Here is a 20,577-nt window from a genome sequence, read left to right as displayed (position 1 = left end):
ACATTGGCTACTTTTAGCAGGAGAGATCCAAACATTTACTCTCAGAACAAACCATTAGCTCAAGACGTAGCAGGTTAGCTAGCTACTGTAGCTGGCTATGCAGGAAGGTAATATTCCTCTTTTTTTTCCCCCTCCTTTTGTCATGAGCATGAGAAACGCCACCAATGGACACATTATTGTTCAAATCCAGTCCGACAAAGTTATACTGCATGTATCATGTTTGGCACATCAGCATACAGTGACATTCCTTTTTGCTCGTTTTTTTGTTTATAAATCTGGTGACTCTCCTTCTGTTGGAGTCTGTTTTAAGTCTTCAGGGAAGTTGAATTTGTTGAGTCACAGAAACAGCAGACTTCACCCTGAGTCCAGTAGGTAAAATGTTAGAATCACGCAACAAAAACACGGTTTGCATCGCTCGTGGTACAAAGTCCTGCAGCATCTCTGCGGGACAAATGAAAGCTTTGACTGATGGTCGGCTGCTTCTCAGTTTCTGTGCCACGTCATCACATTAAAGCTAAACATTAAATAAATAGAGGCCGACGCAGTCGATCAAAATTTGTCATAATTGTTACATTACATCTTTCATGGGTTGTATTAATCAACGAATGCAAAGCTGGATAACTTGAGACAAAACTTTGCTTTATTATTATTATTTTTTTTTTATCACCCCGTGTGGAGTATCTCTCCTTTTTTGGGCGTTTCTGTTTGACAGGAAATAATCTTTCAAAATACACTTACAAATGCCAGTTTCACTATAAATTACAAGTCCTGTGTTGTTGTTTTTTTTTTGCCACATTCTCCATTTTTCACACCCATCCATCAAAATGACAGCTTTCGTCTCCTCCCTGCCATTTTCTGTGTTCCCATATTTGCTCTCTGTGCTAGAACAGTTGAGTGAGAAGTAAGTTATGGGTGAGGAGGAAGCTAATGGGTAAATCTCTTCTGGGCAGATCCACCTTAAGAAAGCCAGAAGGCCTCTCTGACACGCTGACAGTTTGCCAAGAGTGACGTGTGATCTGTACAAAACTTCAGGACTAATAAATCTACCTGTCAGAAGAAGGAGACTTGAAAGGGCCGCAGCCTCGCGGCGCAGCTTAAATGCAACTGCTGTTGATGAATTTCTGTAGGCTGGAGAATTACAGCTGTCAGGAAAAAACGCCTACATCAGATCTGACGGCTCGCCTGGCTCCGTCTCTAACCTGTTCTCTCTCTCTCTCTCTCTCTCTCGCTCTCTCTTGCTCTCTCCCTTATGTACACCCGTTTTTCCACTCATTTCCTGTCTGTTACTGCAAATCCAAAATATGTGAGAACTTGGAGGGGAAAAAAAAAACAGGCGTGGGAAATATTATAATTCCAAAATGCAGCAGGAAGGTTTCTTCAACATTTTTCTTGTTTGTTCTTTCTCACAACAAAACGCATTGAAAAGAGCAACTTGTATCTCCCACAGCTGTTTTCCTTTTCTATCACCCTCAGCGCGCCGAGCGTCTGTTTTCTCATTGCTTTGAAGTTGAGCTGGACTGTAGCCAGCGTGAGACATATTCACTGACGGCCATAAACATCAGCTCACCCGTTCCATCATTTGAAGAGAGAGGCATAAACCAGCTGAGTGTGTTGCTGTATTTATGGGTAAACGAGTGGAAAAGCCATTGCTCTCTCTAATCTGTCATAAAGGGGATTTATGGGTGCGTTATGTGCGGACCTTGTTGATATTGACTCATCTTGTGCAGACAGACTCCGTGAAGCTTGCCGCTCGCTAACTCCGCGCCAGTGGTCGCAGAACTGAATACAGAAAGACTCTTCCCAGCCAAGCAGGAATTAATGTGTGCGGATAAAGTTATTCTTGGATAACTGAATGCGATTCGATATCGTGGGGCATATAAAGATCTGTCCCGCCTTGTTACCCCTACTTAACCCCGCTGCCACCTCCTGGTTGCTCTGCTGCCCATCTCGGTGACCTCTGACCCCTGGTTTAATTCCCAGCATGCCCTGGGACTGGAGGTTCATGCCTGGGTCTAGACCAACAAACACAGCCAAAGGTCGCCCTTTCTTCAGTCTTGTCTTCAAGTGTGTGTGTGTGTGTGTGTGTGTGTGTGTGTGTGTGCGTGTGTTTGTGTTTGTGTGTGTGAGGAGTTCTGTTCTTTCAACAGCCCAAACACCCTGCTGGTAGCAAAGGAAAATAAAACGCCCACCTGTACATCATTGTCTTTTCGTCTGTGTTTGCTTGGGTTGCAGGCTAATGACTGTTGGACACTCTGCAGTGCTGCGTGTCCGGACGTGTGTGCAGTTGTGTTTGAGTTTGTACTCGTTATGTATGCTGTGTGTTATGTCTTACGAAACAACTATTAACTCTTTAGAGGTGGCAGACTTGGTTGAGAAATTCTGTGGTTGTGTGTGTGTGTGTGTGTGTGTGTGTGTGTGTGTGTGTGTGTGTGTGTGTGTGTGTGTGTAAGAGGATCCGGCCTGAGTTACAGGACGTACTGTACTTTGTGAATTTGAGCTTAGTGGTCGGTGCAAACTGGGTGAAATGAAAAGCACTCAAAGAATCAGTCACGGTCAGCCGAGACGGCCAACATCACCGTCCCGTTGTTTGGACAACGAGGGCCTTCTTCCTGCGTCTTTGTTCGTGGTCAATCGGACGAATTGAGATGGACGAAATCGAAGATGACACTTTTATTATTTTTACCAAATACCGCTACGTAGAGACCGTGGCGGTGTGGTAGGGTTTACTTTGGATGCGTAAAATGATATAGCAACATGCTGGGATTTTCGGTAATAATCAGTATATTGGCAAAGGGGTGAAGTTCTATTTGGCGTGCCATGGCTCGTATACCACACTTCTACTGGCCTGAAATGGACGCTTCAGGTCAGGGTATGGAGGGACTGTAGGGCTCTTTTGATCAAGTTGACTCTGTCGGCCATTTTATTGTCACAAATGGTAAATTGGTATCTGGCTGTGTGGACTAGCTCCTCTCCACTAGCAGCAGCGCTAACACACTCGGTTCTCTCTCAGTTGGCTCTGGTTTCGCCGTTGCCTGACTCACGTGTTCTTAGTGAGTCACGTTACTAACTTAGCTGCTGGTGACATGACAAGTATAAAACAACATTATACACACATACGAGGGTGTGTGTGAACGCACACACAGCTCTGGAGGAATGTGACATCATTCCACAAGACTCTGTCAATGATGTCATTCATGTGAAGGAGATGCACTGCGTTATGAAACAGCAGTGGTGGTAGCACTCGCCATTGAACCCTGACGCCCTCTGTCTCCAATTAACTGATATCCCAAAGACGTTTCTGACAAACGTGTCAGCAGGTCATTAACCTGCGTTATTTGTGATGTTCAGTAATTTGGTTTCTTGATTTTATTTTTTTTTCCTCCTCACTCCTCATCGACTTTGCAGTTGTGTGTTCATCTGTCTCTGTTGACGCAGACGTTCTCTTGCTCTGATAATAATTTTTCATTGCTGACATAATAAACATGAATGAAGGTTACGAACAGAAACAGAGGACCAGCTTTAATCGGAGGAAGCAGGAGCCATATTTGATTAAAAAGTCCATCCGTTCAGCCGCCCTCTTCACCAGATGACGGTCGCAACTGCCAATGAGTCTGTTTTCCTTTTGTTTTCTAGTTTCAAAACAGCTGTAATCTGACTGCTAAGCATTCACCGAAATTCACAAGACATTCATCCAGGCCTCTCTGATTGCGCCGCCTCGTCTGTCAATCAATGTAAAAGGCTGCAAAACAAGATGGCTATAATTTAGCATGACAGCCTGCTGGTGGCAGCCGGGGTGAAGAGTTCACGAACAGAAAGAGACACTGTTTGTGTGAAAGAGACAAAGACGAGAGAATAGTTAGATTTACTTGTGGGATACGTTTATGTATAGTAGTGCAACTTAACTATAATAGAGGAGCATCTGAGAGTTTGACGATTTTCAAACACAGGGACGATTGTTCGGAGACTTGGGCACAAAGAGGTCAAGCAACTGTAGCACAAGCACATCTATTCAAGGCCTTGAAAAATCAAGTGTGGCTATGCAACAAAACTCCTTTTATTAAGATCCCAGCCCATTACATTGAATCTACTGTCTCCTTTTCTGTCTAGTGGCACTAAGAGAATGTCTTTTGACAAGGGTGAACAGCACTAAAGCAGAGGATGACCTCGAGCCGGGGCAGCACAGACTAGTCAGGGTGCTTGGGGCCCTGGAGGCACACTGTGGTTCTATGACAGGGATGAAGAAAGAGAAGCCGCCGAGAAGATGAGAGTGATAATAAATTCCCACATTAGGTACATCAAGGTCTGTTGAGAAATGGGATATGGCAGCAGTTTGGCACAGGAAGTAGAAAATCTGGTTTGAAGCGAGGCATGGATCGGGCCTGTGACTCCACACTTGGTGGCAGGCACTTGGGGCTTGTGCTGGGGATTTTAGAGACTTCCGCAGGTCACAGCGCGGAGTAGAAACACATGGTTTTAATATGTCTTATATCCTAGTGAGAGTGCAGTGGTTTGTTCACAATCTTGCATTTGTAACTCTGCTATTACTGATGCTTAGTGAGTAAGTGCTCTCTCAAATCTCTCTTGTCTTTGTTGTGGGTCAGCCTCTGATGACCTCAGTAGTGGTTCCTGCGGAATGATGCAGTGTTTGGGCTCAAACCGACAGTTTAAAGATTAATTTGATTGTACCCTGGCTTGTGATTAGCAGAAAAGTGCTACTGCGATTCCAGCTCACTGGGTCCAAAACCCTAGCTCGTTAGAAATGCGACTTTTGTCACGAGAAACCAGCACAGATTTTCTCCGCACAGGGATCATATCAGACGTGTGAGGAAGGGGTACACGGAGGAAGCTAACTAGAGGAAAGTAAGGCTGTGACCTACTTAGTCAATTCATCGATGTGGCATTCAGCCATTGGCACTTAAACATGTACACAACTGTTGTGAGTTCCAATGGTAATGAGATCAGTCAGTAGCACAAAGAATGTCACAGTGGAACCTAGAGTTTTGTAATTAACTGCATGTTAACATAGGTTAAGATGGTGCACGACCCTGCTAATTCTCAAGTTCAAAGACCAGAATGCACCAGTGTTGGGTATTTTACCATCATGCTGCTTTGGTGAGGTGAACCTAAATTGTCCCTGCTTGGCGGTCGAATGCGTTACTTTGGGATTAAATAGAACGTTCACACAATTTAATTGTAGATTGTGTTATTCCACTGTGCAAACTACAAGGGAGTTGAATGACTAGCGGAGGTTAGCTAGCTTTAATGTTCCCAACGGTCCCTTCCTCCATGTGGTTCTCATTTGACTGCCCAGGCCTCTCTACCTAATTGCCGCTAAATTAAGCTAAATCTTCAGCAGTTTAGTCAGCTAACACAAGCAGACACCATAGCTTTGACAGCAACCCACTATGACTCACGATAAATAACCAAATATAAAGTAACCAGATGCTAATATAACTGAAGAAACCGCCACTAAAACTGAGCGAAATGCTCCAAATGACCAAATTTAGATAGGCAAAAGACTATTCTGTGTCTGAGATGACAAATCCGGGACCCCTTACCCACCCATCACTCTTCCCCGTGTGCTGAATTCCTGCAGAGTTCACGGGTTTCGCTGGCTGGGAGCACGCAGGGTTGAAAACCATAAATTACCTGAGAGGGACAGGAAGACACCAGCAACCACAGAAGCTTTACTGAGAGCTTCAAACCAGCAGGGAGCAGCCTCGTGGAGGGGTCACTGCTCAGTCATATAGACCGGAGGAGGTACAGCACGCACGCGCACACACACACACACACACACACACACACACACACAGATCCAATACTTACAATAATTTATTATTGTTTTTAATTGAGGCAGAAAGTAAGAAATGCAAAAACCTCCAGATTCCAGTCTTTTACACCAGATGGGTCCATCCCTAATTCGTACATCCAGCATGTAAAACTGTACATTATTAGAATATCCAGTGTTATAACTCCCACATTGTGACGTCTCTAAAACAAAGGCCGGTCACCCTGGTCAGTATTCTCATCCTGGGCCCTGTTGTGACTATTACTTATGAAAATACTTGATTCAACTATTCTGAAGGGGGAGCAACAACGTTGAAACTTGGTACAGCTTTTCCTGACCGGCAGTAAACGCAGCAAGAAAAATACAACCATGACCAATAATAATAATCCTGCTCATAAAGTTCTGTATCTGCACTGATGTGGACATGGTGCAGGATCCCACATCTGCTCGGCTTGCAGTCAAGCAACACCTGCTGCCTGGCTCCCAGGTCTCCCCGACTTCCACCCGCGTTTGACCAGCTCAAGGAGCCCTAGTAAACTCAGCTAACTGCTCCTTTGTCAAAGCGTCCCGTGCACAAGTGATTTATTGCTGACATGCTGTGTTTATACACTGTAATTTATTGAGATCAGTCAGGAAGCGCCTGACAAGCTGAAGGTAAAGTCGAGCAGTACCTTGCCTCCTAGATCAGTGCTTGTGTTTGACTGCAACGCTGACGCGGCCTCAGGCAGAATATCATCTCCGTCCAGCGTGTGCCCACTTGCTGCTGTCAAGCTCAACGTTTTGAATTTTGTGGTCAGGCTTTGATTTCCCACCGACGACAACTGAGACATTTAGCCCAAACGCCATCGGCCGTTGACGTACACCTGTAGATTGCACATTAGCTTCTGCTGTTCGCTAGAGCGGCGCCACATTGGAACACGGACGCTTCACCTCCGAATGCTTGCTATTCTTGGAAGGTAGGAGTTCTTTCACCACTCAGACTCATCAAACTCAGTGACTTTTCAGCCTCAGTTAGTGTCAGAGATGTAGTCATGATGAAGGTTCATTGATTGTAATTACAAGCCGCCATCTCGGTGTCGCTGGTGAGCATGCTAATGTGTGGATCGGCACGAAACGGATCGGAATCTCATGAGTTCCATGTGTACTTAGTCACTCCCTCAAGTGATGGGCCAATAAAATTAGGATTTATGGAAAATTGAAGAGAAACTGAATTTATGATTTAGGGAGGTGGGACATGAGTATTTGAGGAAAATGCCATAGATATCCGATACAGCCCAGAAAATCTAACAAAAAAATAAAACGTCAAACTTTGGGTGGCGAGAGAGAAAACAAAAAAAAAAGATCTCTGTCACAGGAGTGGATTTCAGCCATTTTTGAACATTTATTTGGAAAAATAAAACAGAATCTCATTGGCCTCTCAGATTTATGACTTGAAATTTAAGACTCAGATTAGAAATGTATGTAAAATACTCGGGCAGTAAATCCTTCAAAAATGTAGGGGTTTCACTCAGCCGGAGAACATCAACATTCACAAAACACATTTATCTTAAGATCGTTGGTTTAAAAAAAAGAAGAAGAAGAAGTTGCATCACCAAAATCATACGTTTCTCAAATCAAGAGCCCAATCTTAAACCTTCAAGACTTAATCTGAAGCGGATCCACCAACGCGTGTAAGAACTTTTTAGCATTGCGTGACAATTCAAACAATCCAACATGAAAACGCGCATAAAGTTTTGAAAGGTTTATTTGAAGGTTTAGCTGCAGATAGAAGGGCAGAACATCTACAAGGCTTTTATTTGTGTGTGTGTATATAGAGTATGTGTATGTATATATATGTGTATATAAAACCATTCATTCATATGTCAATCGCTGTAGTTGTAGAAGGATTTATGTACAACCTGTGAGGGTTGAAAAAGTGAGTTCAGGTATAGAAAACAGTGGGAGGAAGGGATAACTCTACCTGAGAGGAAGACCTGGTAGTGTGTTTGAGAAAATACTTGCTCATTCCTCTTTGACATTTCCCATCACACACACACACACACACACACACACACACACACACACCCCCAAGGTGTAGGAGGCCTCGTGAAGCCTCCCTCCAGTTGAGAGACAGACCTTCTTGTCATAATTGCACCCTCACCCTCGGGGGATGCAGCAGTGAGGAGTCAGTTCAGGGTGTGACAATGAGGATCATCTGGCTCCAATCAGCCAAACAACCATAGATCAGTATGCAGAGACAGAAAGACAAGTTGGTGCAGACATGCCAGAGAGAGAGGGAGCGCGACGCTGACTGAGCCATCAAGGACTGTCTGCGATATCCGACCTTCTATTCCAGCAGATAAGAGGGAATCTGAATTAATTACACTGTGGAATCCCTCAAACGCTGCCTTCCTAAATGCTGTCACGGCAGCGGGGTCGGAGAGATGTTCCCCCTTGTTGTCCTCACCATGGAGCTCCTCTTCAAAGGTTATCAAAATCAAATTCCAGGCAGAGACGAGGAGGGTGAAACAGATTTGATGAGCTTTGATGAGAGCAGCCCTCAGTGAAAGAAGCTTTCAAAGCACAATAGGCTTCTTCACTCTTGTTCTTTGCTTCCTGTCCTCCTTGTCATTTTCTGAGAATTGCCAGACATAAACCGGGCTGCCAATGTCATACTTTGGCTTTGAGCTATGAACCCAAAACTGGTGTTGCAGCCGATTTAACGTTTAATGCTGCATGCTTGTCTCTTTCTATCTCGCTGTCTCTTCCTCTTTTCCCGCCGCCTTGAAACATCTGCCACTGGCGTTGTGTGCAGACTGCAGACCAACACCAGCAGATAGCCTGCCAGCCTTTTAATATCAGGAATATGAGAGATGTGAGAAGTGATGAAAGGAGAAAGAAAATAAGTAAGATGTCATCTTTAATGTCAAACACCAAATGTGAGCTTTCATTATTTCCACCTCCCCCCCTCCTGTCTGGCTCCTAAGCAGAGCTGTAACATTAGCCGTGTAGCTTGGAGCGACACCCTGTCAGGTAGAGTTTAGGGACTCTGACACAATATCCAGCAACCTCTCGCTGGAGTGAGTGTGAGCCGGCGAGAGAGAGAGAGAGCGAGAGAGACGCGTTGAAAGACGAGAGGAGATTGTTCGTGCCAATCCAGAGCTGCTGTTGTCTCGTGTGACATCAAGGATGCCAGATATGAAGTCTTTGAATGTTTTACCATCAGTGTTTGTGTCCCAGTAGAATAATCAGGGTTTGGCATGGACGTTATCCCGCATAATGGTGTGTGTGTGAAGCTATCATTAGAATAAGCCAGGTTTCTCCTCATCTCATTAAAGCTGGACTTCTACATGTAAATGAAAGCCTGTTTTATTCAACAAGTTCACAAAACGCTGATTAATCATCGCGACCTGAAAAAAACCAAACAAACCCAGTGTTTCACAGCGTGGCGCCTCTGAAGCTGCTTTTCCACCGGTCACGTCTGACTTCGTTCCCGAATGGGAGACGCTCTCATCGGGGTTCCGTCGCGGGTCACAGGTGTGTATCGGCCCCAGTTCTGACCAGCGTAGACCTGAACAGTAGAGCGAGTTGGTTGGTTTCCTGCTTCCAGCCCACGGCTTCAGAAGGTGAGCAACGATACCACGGACGCGACAAGACAGAAATGATGCCCGCCAAAACACCCTCGCTGCCTTTCTACTGTGCCGTTTGTTTACCCCAGCTTGTATTCGAACGAGGCGTTTCAACAGCACGCCATGTCGTCACATGGGGTCCTAGCGTGGTCCCCAGCGAGTCATTGAGCCATTAATAGACTCCAGCTCACGTTCACATCATTGACCTCCCTGGGCCGAGCTGTCAGACACTTGGAGGCACATCTGCGAGGCTCCGCCCCGTCACGTTGGCAACAAGCTGAGAACTTTTTACTGTGACGAGCTGCAACAGTTTTGTGTTTGCTGGCCCCAAACCAGCCAGACGTACCCCTGAAGTCACTTTATTAGAGGTCCCAAATGGAATTGCTCCCCTTTTGAGGGTTTCCAAAAGTACAGATCCCCAAACATGGTAACTTGAGAACTTAGGTGAAGTACCAGAGTATTTCTGTCCCTTCTACTACTCTCTCTATCAACAGTTACTTCATCTCTTTCCTGGTTTTCTCTCCACCCTCTGAGTTCTTCTTATATCTCAGTCGTTTGTTCTGTTTTGCGTGGAGTTCCTTGTGGTTCCTGTGCACAAGCATGTCTGTCTGTCTGTCTGTTGCCTGCCTGCCTGCCTGCCTGGCAGCCAGCAGGTTTGAGGCTTCATATTTAATCACCACAAGGCTTAACTCCCTCCGTCAGTGACGGCTCATTTGACGTGGCAGCCCTGGGCTCTCTCTTCCCAATTCTGTGCCAAATACAATAACTCCTCTCTTTCGTTACCCTGCTGTATTTTATAATTTCGCTATTTTTCAATGTCAGGGCCAAGCCTTTTGAAGAGTTTTTATTGAATTTCCTTCTGGACCCTGCTGCCGGGGCCATTTTTCCCAGCCTTCACCATCACTTTGCCTTCTCTCTGAAGCCATTGCTTTTTCTTTTCTTTTTTTTTTCTCCTCATACTTCCTTCTCTTTTTCTTTCTTTCTATTTAAAGACACCAAAAAAAAGAAAAAAAAGAAGAATATTAGAGGATAATTTTATTTTGACGTGGAGGGTTTCTCACAGGCTTTTATCTGGCAGGGCGACTCATGCAAAGGGTTTTTGTTTTGTTTTTTTGCTCAGAATGGCTACAAATTATTTTTGTGATGTGTCAACACCGTGGTTAAGTTTTGGTTTGGTTAGGTTTGGCACAGAAAAATGAAGGTTTGGGTTAAAGAAACACTTTGATGGTTTAGAGAGACTTCGTGGTTTGAATTAACATTAATGTACGACTTCCTTGTTGGAAGAAATCAATATTGACTCGCTGGTGGAAAACTGAGACGAAGGATTGCAAACGGGCATCGGCCTCCCATTTCTAAAGTCAAGGTCGCTCTGACCCAGACAGAGAGGTTATTTGCAGGGTTTTCCAGAATTTCTGAATGATGGGCGAGTCAACAAAACTATTAAATTTCACAAATGGAATTTCACAGCGACCGAAAATGTTTTGTAAAGAAATTCATGCCATCTTGTGTGCGTGCTGCCACCTTTGGGTGCGGTAGCAACACCGCCTCTCACAAACCAACCCCTCGACTCCAAAAACAAAAGAGCTACTTGGAGCTGTGGTGCTCCCAAAGAGGATTTCAAGAGTTCAGTCTCCTCCCTCCGATGCCGTTTTTTTTCCCCCCCACAAGGTTATGAACAGAACTGCGGCTGGCTACCTATCCACTTATCGTAATCTCGTAAAAAACAACCAATCACACAACACGAGGAGGCCGTTTAGCAAATTTAATTCCTATGCGGGAAAAATACCTTTTTTTTAAAAAATATAAACGGCCGCGTGTCGGCGGAACCAGTTGGCTAATTCGCTTAAGCTAAACCCATTTGAGAGGAGTGTGAAATCAGATCTGCAGGAATGGTCGTTAAATCATTTGGAGCTGCACAACTGCTGGCTGTGTTCACGTTCGTCTTTTTAAGTCAATTGTCATTCTTGCTCGACGTTTTTATTTTCCATCTAATATCCTGTGCTGTGATCGCGGGACCGCAGTGGAGGTGTGTTTTTGCGGGACTGGACTTGAACGGATTTACCACACAAGACCAGTAGAACCTGCACAGTTCGATGTTGTCCTTCAGATCAAAATGTCTTGAAGGTGACGCGTCCCAACCTTCGCTTGTGCTGTTCTCACTCCGGGGTGATGAATGCTGGAAATCTTCTGTGCGATGAGAGTTCTTCACATCCCGATTGTCACGCTGCTGAGGTGTATTTGCGCGATTTAAACGCCGTTGTTAACTTGTTTTTAACGGCACCTCCATTTTCCCGGGGGTTCGGCTCACCGTCGCCGCTCTCCTCATCGCAGGTCACGAGTTTACTTGCTCGTTCGTCACGGCAGATGCACCAAAAACGTGGTTCATTTGTGTCGTGTCATAACGATGTCTTACCAAATGAAATAAGCTGGAGCAACGATAAACGTATTGCATGGAAATGAAATCATATCTGCAACAATGTTCAAAATAACTGTTTTTGTTTTTTCCAATTATATAACAGCGGTTGTATAATCGCATCAGTTGATTTTGTGATTCGATTGATGTCGCCGCCCAAATTCCTCCTTGAATTTCTTGACTTGTTCTTCAGGGTTTTTGTTGTTGTTGTTGTTGTTTTTGATTTCCTGCCATTGTTTGTTTCAGCGTAACTTGTGTGGATCGAGGGTTGTGTTTGCATGTCGCTGGAGGCTAAAAGTGACTTGGGGGGGGGGGGGGCAAAAAAAAGACTGATACAATGCTTCTGATTTCATATCAACGTTCACATTTTTAACACAAAACATGGCCAAATGTGGTGGCGCGGTTTAGAATCTACCGACTGAATATCTGCCGATTTCATGCGTTTGCTCTAACGAGTGATTCAGTCTTTTTTTTTTTTTTTTCCCTGGAGGACAGACGGTGTTATTGTTACCATCATGTATATAATAAATTTGAAGCAACTCGCAGTAATCCCCTACATATTTACTCTGAAGCATTCTTGGTACCCATCTGCCTCCTCTGGGTAATATTATCTAACGCTGCTCACTTACATGTGTTCACAATTCTTAAGCATTATAAATCTTCAGCGGAGCTGTCAGGAGTGTCTTGAAAGCATTAAAATGCCTGTTGTTTGACCAAATGGAAAGAGAGTGGATTCAAACAATACTCCACTCTTCCTGTCTCCGAGTTCAGAGAAGTTAATGCATTTGGCAGTAGCAGATGCTGTTCTCTCCTCTGAGTTGTGCAGAAGAATGTCACCCAAGTCTAATCAAATTATGGCTGTTATAGCATACGTCAAACCTTCACTTTAAATTTCAGCCTCGTACCACTGACGGTTCGTGAACTTTCCTGCTCCCTTTCGGATCTTTTTTGTTGTGATAAAACGGAGATAAGATCTCAGTGAGAGCATGTACGGGAGGGTGTGCTCTTTAATAATGTGGCTGTGGATCATATGGTTAAAATCAGCGTGTGGAGAGAGAGACAGAGAGAGAGAGAGAGTGTGTGTGTGTGTGTGCTCGTCAGCTCTTGTGACCTCTTAATATCGCATCACATGTCTGATCTTATTCTTGTCTGCCATCTGAACTCCTGTCATGTGCTCCTTTTGCCAATCTGTCACACTTAATCTGAGCGGAAAGAAAAACTAAAGAGGAGAGCCTCCAGTGCCCCGGGAAGGCTTGGGGTTGGGAGGGAAAAAGAGAACGGAGAAACAAAGGAGAAGAAGGAGAAGAAAATCACAACGGCGTAGCATTTCAGGGGCATGAATGGCATCAATGATTCGCTGAGGGGGATAAATAGGGTGAGGGGGAAAAGGGAGAAAGATGAGAGAACAATGTGTCTGTTGTTCATTAATCTGAAGTAAATCATCTGTCTATCTCTCTGTCAGGTGTTGCGCTCAGATCTCATCACACAATGCTTCAAGGGATCGCCTTGTACGAGCCGTCCTGATGATTTAGTCGGCTCCCTCCCTTCGTCTCCTCCCCAGCTTCAAATCTGAAGCTAAATGTTTATCTCTCTCTGCCAGTGAAATTGCTGAGTCACTTTTATTCCTGATATTCGATGGCCATCGTTCTAGACATAAAAACGACAACGCTCTCAACAGTTAGTAGAAATGATCCCTCACCGGTTTAGATTTGTGTCCTTGGATGATCATAAGAGCGGTGATAAAAGTCAAACATGTTGAGATTTAAGTCGTTTCAGTTGCCTAACGCAGACCATGAGCTGGCTTTGTGTTGCTCTGCCAGATGGGACAGCTGCTGCGGGTGCAGCTGAGCTCCGCCGCGCTTCGCTCCGGGTGAACTTCATCTTCTGACGTATTAGAGATGTACGAGGGGTTGCAGCGTTACCTGAAGTTCATCGCTCAGAACTTCTGAAACGCTACCAGCCTTCAGTTTGGTTTAGCGTTGTTTCTGCAGGCAAATCGCCTCATGAAACCAGAACTTGGCCAGTGAGGAGCTGCGGTGCAGCAAAGCCATGTTCCCAACGTCCCAGCCCTCACCGGACGAGGCTCGGCGCCGCCAGAGTTTGTTGTATTCATGCTTCTGTTGTTGTGTTTTTTGTTGTGTCTCGCTGAGTCAAGCTAGCATGTTCCACCGTGTTCCAGCTTTATTAAGAAGCTAAGCTACGCTAACCACTCGCTGCTTGCAGCTTCCTATTCAAGGTGAAGAAGCCGTCTGACATCTGCATGTAAATCTGGGAGCTGGCAATCTGACTGGGGCTAAAAAAAAAAGAGAGAAGATGTGAGCGGACTTTGCCGGTCGACGCTGACAACTTTACAAGCAGATAAAAACCGAGGGGTTCTCTCCTTTATAAACACCACCCAAAGCCAAATGAAATGTTTTATGACAGGAGTTACAGAGAACATGTGGCAGCATGTGGAGCTGCTGTGTCTTTGACCGGAGCAATTGGCAACAGCAGTTTGCATTAATATATCAAATTACACCGACGGTGCTTCTGACAGAGCAGTATTGACCTCTGCCAGAGGGACTTCCTTCTCCCTCCTGCTGAGGCCACGCCACAAATTACCCATTTTCAGTCCACCTTTGCTACATCTTATGACTCAATTCTCCTTCTGCACAATTTTTTTTTTGTGTGTGCTCCAAAACAGAACCTTTATTTGTTTTCCAGTTCCTATTGAGACAATGGGTGGCTAACGAGGAGAGGTCGTTGTTGTGTGAACAATATTGATGTCATCAGCATTCCTTCACTGAGGAAAATTATTGTTCTGCCCAACACTTTTTTTTTTTTTTTTTTTAAATGGTCGCTGCAGCTCCATCTGTCACTTAACCTTCGTCAGCCAGCCACTTTGTAGCTTAGGGAGGCTGGCGAAGTCTGGAGCTTCCCTCAACAGAGGGGGAGGTGTACAATTCTGTGCATAGTTGAAGCCGTAGGCGGGTTGCTGGACCTGCGCGCCTCCGGGACCGTAACTGCTCGTCACGTTGACACGGACGCATTTCCACACCTCTCCGCCAGTGTTTTAACTCCACAAAGAAACTCGACAAAGACAAATCATCTTTCAGATTAGCTGCTTAAATATTCTGTAACTGAGGACAAGCGACTCTGAGGACAAGCTTAATGGTTTAAAAAAAGTGAGGAAGTAAAGCCACGCTTCGCTCCCCTTAAATCTTCCCTGGTTCCAGCACTTTAGCACATATCTGGTCCTGTCCTACTGCCCTTGATTCAACCCTCCCCCAGTTAACACGACCTGGATGACTCCCAATCTGCACAATCAAGCTATCAAATGCTGCAGTCACAGGATTTGCTACTTTCAGTGTTTGTCCTCGCTATTTGTTTGCTGATTATACGCTTACAGGGATGCTCAACAGCTGTTTTTATTTTTGACAATTTTACTACTTCAGTGAATGGCGCGCTTGTCTTCCTCAGTTGGTGGGTTTCTGTGGGATAAAGAAGCACCTCTGTTCAAAGGCAGATAACTACCAGACTTCTACCAAATTGCCACTTTAATTATCGAGATTTTATCAAGCTTTCTGGCTCGTCTGCATGTGCTCTCGTTCTCAGCAGCCAACTCATTCACTTTGATTGACAATCGCGTCAAATAATAGCTTCCTTGTTCATTTGAGTCCATCCCAGTTGGCCCTGATAGCTGAAACATTCACACTGGGAGTCGGGATCCGAATACTTCCTGAAACTTCTGTTGTGATGACTTCAACGTCTGTGTTGTGGTGTCTAACAAGCCCCCATCCCCCCACCAGCGACTGCAGCTGCCGCGAACACATTAGCCTGACTGAAATCGGACATGTCGAAGTTGGACCGAGCGACCAAGCGTGCGTGGCGTCCTGCGAAGGTTTCTGTGGGCTCTACGGCAGCGTTTAACCCAGAAGTTGAATGGTGAAGGGGGGTTCTCGCGGAACCACAGGAAAAAACAACACATTTCTGGACGAATATACAACTGTCGCAGTTTCAGAGGTTCTCCCGTTTCCTTTAATAGAGTTTGAATTCCAGTCAGCCATTCAGAAGCCACAAACGTCGCTGCTGGTTTTGGTATGAGACAGGAAAAAAAAAAAAAAAAAGGTGAAGCGGGATTAAGTGTGACTGCCGCGAGCTGTAAGTGGACATACCGCCACCCGTCGGTCCGGAGGCTAAAACTGCCAGCTCGGGACAACCTTCTGCTGAAATCCGTCCACTCTAGCAAGATGAATAATACATATTTCACAGGTGTGGAATAGACATGGCGAGCTTAGGACCGTGCCGCGTGTGTGTCCTTCCTCTCCTGTGTGGGTGTTGAAACGTCGACCTCCTGTCGCTGAAGAACACTTCACACAGCTCCATCAAAGAGACGAGAGAGGAGCTGAAAGGGAGGATGAAGTGGGGGAGGCATCAAAGGCCGATTCTCCCTACTGTTTCCACATGCTGCAACATCCCAGTGGTAACAGCTGACAGGCCCCTGGACAAACACCCTGCTCGGATCCTGCCAGCAGGACGCTCCCATTCAAAAACAGCTCGCTCCCTGCATGGGCTTTGTTTGCGGAAGTGCTGCTTGGACAACAGGGCAGCGTGGAGGAGGAAATACGTGAAAAACAGAGAGAGAAATAGGAAGAAGAGACACGATCCTCATCAACAACATCTCCCATTTCTAAAACCCATGGACAACTTGTGAGTCGTGCCTGTCATCGCCTCATGTTGTCACACTATTTACAGCTGATGGACCAGAGAGATTTTGAGGTAAATATTTGTTCGCCGCCTGTCCAATGATGTTTTCTTGTCAAAAGCAAAGTCTTTCTTCCCACTGAAAAGATAATGAAAGCCCGTGCTTCATTTCACCCCGGTGAGTGAAAGGTGTGTCTTCACGTATACGTCTTCCTCTCGACATCAAAGGCAGAGATGCGCTCCCCAGTTAAGCGAGACCTCCACTCGGCGTGTCAACAGCTTCTGCTGTCAGATTTATTTTTATTTCCTAACCTTCTCCCTCACTCTTGGGTATTCTCCTTTGGTCGGGGCATACTCCTCGTCACCTCGTTACCCTGGGATGGGAGTACGTGATCACTCTTGAGCTATGGGTGAGAACCATTTGGAAAAAGAAAAAAGGTGTGTTCCTACAAATTCCTCCTCTTATCTCAACTTTCCTCCACGATCCAGCTTTCTAAACCGTCCGGTGCTGCGGATGCTACTCTGTCCCTGTCACACTTCAAAGATCAAAACAGCCAAACATGACAGGATGCTTTCCTCTCAGGTGATGACGGTGATAATCCACAGGCGCTGTGGATTCAGCCGAGCATAGATGACAAGGTTGAAGTGACACACTGGCACATATTACCTGAAACCCCTCCCAATCGCCTCGGGCCCTGTATTGTAAAAATGTGGGTCATGGGTGAAGACTACAAAGTCTGTCTTGCTGCAGCAGCACATGTGCACAAATCTTCACGTCTGCGGCGCTAATCCTCCCTGTCAGACTGTGTGACAACCTGATGGACAGATAGAGGGAGGAGGAAGTAGCATTTGATGTTAAGTGGCAGGGTGACAGCGAAATGACTGGATGTTGTTAGGCAACGGTACACACATACGGAGAAGCCCTGGCACAACAACAGTCGCGATGCTCTCAGCGCTTCACTCCCTTTACTGGCTCACGACCAACACAAAAAGAATTATTCCTAATATAATTTAAATCAAAACATCTATTTACTTTTTTATGAATGACTTGTGTCTGTGGACGCTTTCAACTTTACAAATAGGCCCTGAAGTTTTGCTGGCTTTGGGGGGGGGGGTGGGCCCATGGATGGGCGCTGCATGGAATCCGTACCTCCACCCGGGAGAAGTACGCCACTGACAGCCACAGCTGCTGTACCACCTACGCTGCCGCCGGCCTGCAACCGCCTCCAGCAGCCGGGATCTACAGTTTGATCCAGATAATCTCCAAAAATATAAATTACGTGTTCCTTGTTGGATTGCATGCACTTTCAACAAATCCGTCCATCCGTCAAAAATGATAATAGAATTCTGGATCCAACGTTTTATTTGTCCTTCCTCCCACAAAAAAAAAAAAAAAAAAGAATATGAGTTCACCAGTTGTTCTGCAGTCCTGCTAAGAGGCAAAGAGACAGATGCCAAAAATGCTGTTTTTTGCTTTGTTAAACGCTGCATTACCTTCTCGACATCGTCCCGTCGAGTTCGGTGAAATCTGCCAGGTTTTTCTATAATCCTTCCAACAGATGCACAAATAAAAGTAAGGAGGTCGTCAGGGACACCCTGGACTGCCACATGATTCCTCCATCGACTGCATCTTTTCACCTGATGGTGAGGAGTTTCACCAAGCGTGTAAGAGGATCATGTTCCCACAAACTCGCGACCCAACTGACCAGAGGAGGCGCTATCGTGCAATGGCCATGCCCTCATCCGCCTCCCGACCTGCAGCCACGACCAGTTGGGTCTCAGCGCCCGGCAAGAGGCAACCTGAGAAACTGAACCAGCGACCCCCATGTTGGTGAGCAACACAGCTGACCGGAGGCCTACAGGTCTCCAGTCCCTCGCTGGGCCATGCAGAGGCAGACCACCACTCACACCTACGGGCAGTGAGAGTCTCTAGTTAAGGGAGCCCAGGCAGACACAGGGAGAACATGCAACCTCCACACAGAACCGGTGTGTTGTGAGGCAGCATTGCTAACCTCCGCTCCGTCCCTCTTATCCATGTGTATTTTAATGGTTTATCGATCATTATCATAACTTCTGTCCTGATGGATAGGAGCTTCCATTTACTCTGTTGGTTTGGAGCCTGTCTGTTGTCCCCAGCTGACCCAGATTCCTTTCCTGGAGCCGGTGGCCAAGTGGGACTGATAAAACCTTTCGCGATTCCTCTGAAGCACCAGTGACGGGAGTCGCAGCTCCCTGATACCTTCCGTACTCCTCACATGGTCTGACGTGCCAGAGGCAACACCCTCAGTTGTCACTGTGTCAGAGCGAAGGCTGCAGCCCCGATGCTGGTGGGGATGTAAACAATCGCTGGATCTTTGGGTGGAGAAACAATTGGAGCCTCTGTTTGAGGGCGGAACACAGAATGGCTTTGATGAAGCCTCGGCTCATAAGTTTGGCTGACTTAAATTCACAAGATTGGAGTTCAAAACAAGGATATGTGGTTAGTAATGAAGGGTAAGATGAGGTGAAAGTCCACGATTGGCTTTTGTTTCGTTTCTTAATAAACACGTGGAAACAGAGGTGGAAGCGGCATCGTGTATTTTTGACTTCTGCGAATGTAATTTTTCAATAAGTAGATTATTGTCAAGACGGGGAAAAAAACAGGAAAGAAGCCATTTGTATAATCAACTGGGAGACGCGCACACTGCACAGCCCTCTCTTGTTGTATCGTGCCTACCCCCCTCCCATCATCACTTCTTTTCCTGCCAAATCATTTCCACTAAATCCGTTTTGATACGACATCACAGCGCCCGCAAAGTGAAGATAATCCTTGACATTTTTATCATTCACCCCCCTTTTATTTAGTCTGCGCTCCGCTTGCCTGTCTTGTTTGCTGATAAAATCTGCCAGCCGATGCAAGCCTTGGCGGATCGCACATCAAAAAGGTCCATTTTTCCCTGGAGGATGACAAAGTGTCAAAATAATATTCCTCTGTGTACTCTGGGTGGCAGCCTAATTTAAAAACATTTGATGATTGTAGCCATTTACATGTGCCTGCCATGTCTGAATCACGTCCTCTCCTGATGTACTGCGTGACAAAATAAAAAAGATAAAGCGTCATTAGAGATGAAAATTGGTATGGAGCAGTCCAGAAGTGAGTCTGGGTGGAGGCTGCATGCAGGTCTGCGTCATTGACTTTGGGCCAGTAGAACGAAAAGAAAATAATAGAAAAGAGAGAAAAAAAATGAATGGAAATAGACATTAAAAGTCCCTGAAACAAATTAACATTTAATCGATAAACCCCAAAATTACTGTTAGAATAATATTTTTTTTTTCCCACAAACAATATTTTACATCAATCCAAAGTAGACTTGATACCGAAATGAATAATTAAATTATTTTTGCCTGAAAAACATAGCATTGAATATAAAAGTGCAGATATTTCTTTCTGTCTAAATTTGAAAAGAAATTCCATCAAAATCACGCAAGGTTTTTTTTTTTTTTTTTGGGAGGGGGGGGGTAGGGATTAGAAAGTCTCTGCACGTCAGGGGTTGCTTGCATTTTGGTGATCAAGTGAAAGATTTAAACCGTAGTTGCTCGAGCGTCGGCAGGATACACACGATTTAGCTTCCATTCAAAGTGCCTTTGTCATAAGAATGAGGAGACAGTTGAAAAGTAGCCGCCGCCGCCGCCGCAGCAGCACGGAGGCGATGCTGTTGACACAGCTGGGCGTGCTCGGCCCCAGCCTCCGTGTACAGAAGGTTATTGCTCATCAGTGTAGATGCGCGCGTCGTTATTGTTGCTGTTCTCCGTGGTGGTGCGGGCAGCCCCTAACAGTACGAGATGACAGCGAGACAAAGAGAGATGGGGGGGGTGTTGAGAGCCATAAATGTGGCCAAAAATCCTCTCAGAGCCTCTGTTATGATATTCTGACTTTATGATTAATTTCATCTGTCCATGTTAATACAAAAACATCATTTTGTTTGACAAAAATATTGTAGTTTTTTTCCCTTGCGGTCACTGTTTTTCATCATTTGGGGCTTTCCTGCTAAAGGCAAATTGTTCCCAACTGGTTGAGTGGAATGAGCGACCCCGGCCAGGCCATG

General features: G+C 45.5%; 1 protein-coding gene across 5 annotated transcripts in view; it reads left to right on the top strand.

The window, feature by feature from the left end:
• LOC147243664 (zinc finger protein 703-like) overlaps positions 1 to 20,577 on the top strand; it is an 85,082-nt gene that overhangs the window by 48,644 nt on the left and 15,861 nt on the right. For 4 of the 5 annotated variants that reach the window (XM_086187904.1, XM_086187903.1, XM_086187907.1 and 1 more), the window contains one exon: positions 5,597 to 5,760. The exons of the other annotated variant lie outside the window; for it this stretch is intronic. The gene's annotated coding sequence lies outside the window, so the exon portion shown is untranslated. The remainder of the gene's footprint in view (positions 1 to 5,596; positions 5,761 to 20,577) is intronic. 5 annotated transcript variants of the gene reach the window in all.

The sequence above is a fragment of the Aulostomus chinensis genome, chromosome 19 (assembly GCF_037954235.1).
Source record: "Aulostomus chinensis isolate RoL2024-O1b breed Wild chromosome 19, RoL_Achi_v1.0, whole genome shotgun sequence".
In the NCBI taxonomy this organism is placed as follows: Eukaryota; Metazoa; Chordata; class Actinopteri; order Syngnathiformes; family Aulostomidae; genus Aulostomus; species Aulostomus chinensis.
This window is presented reverse-complemented; position numbering and strand designations above follow the sequence as displayed.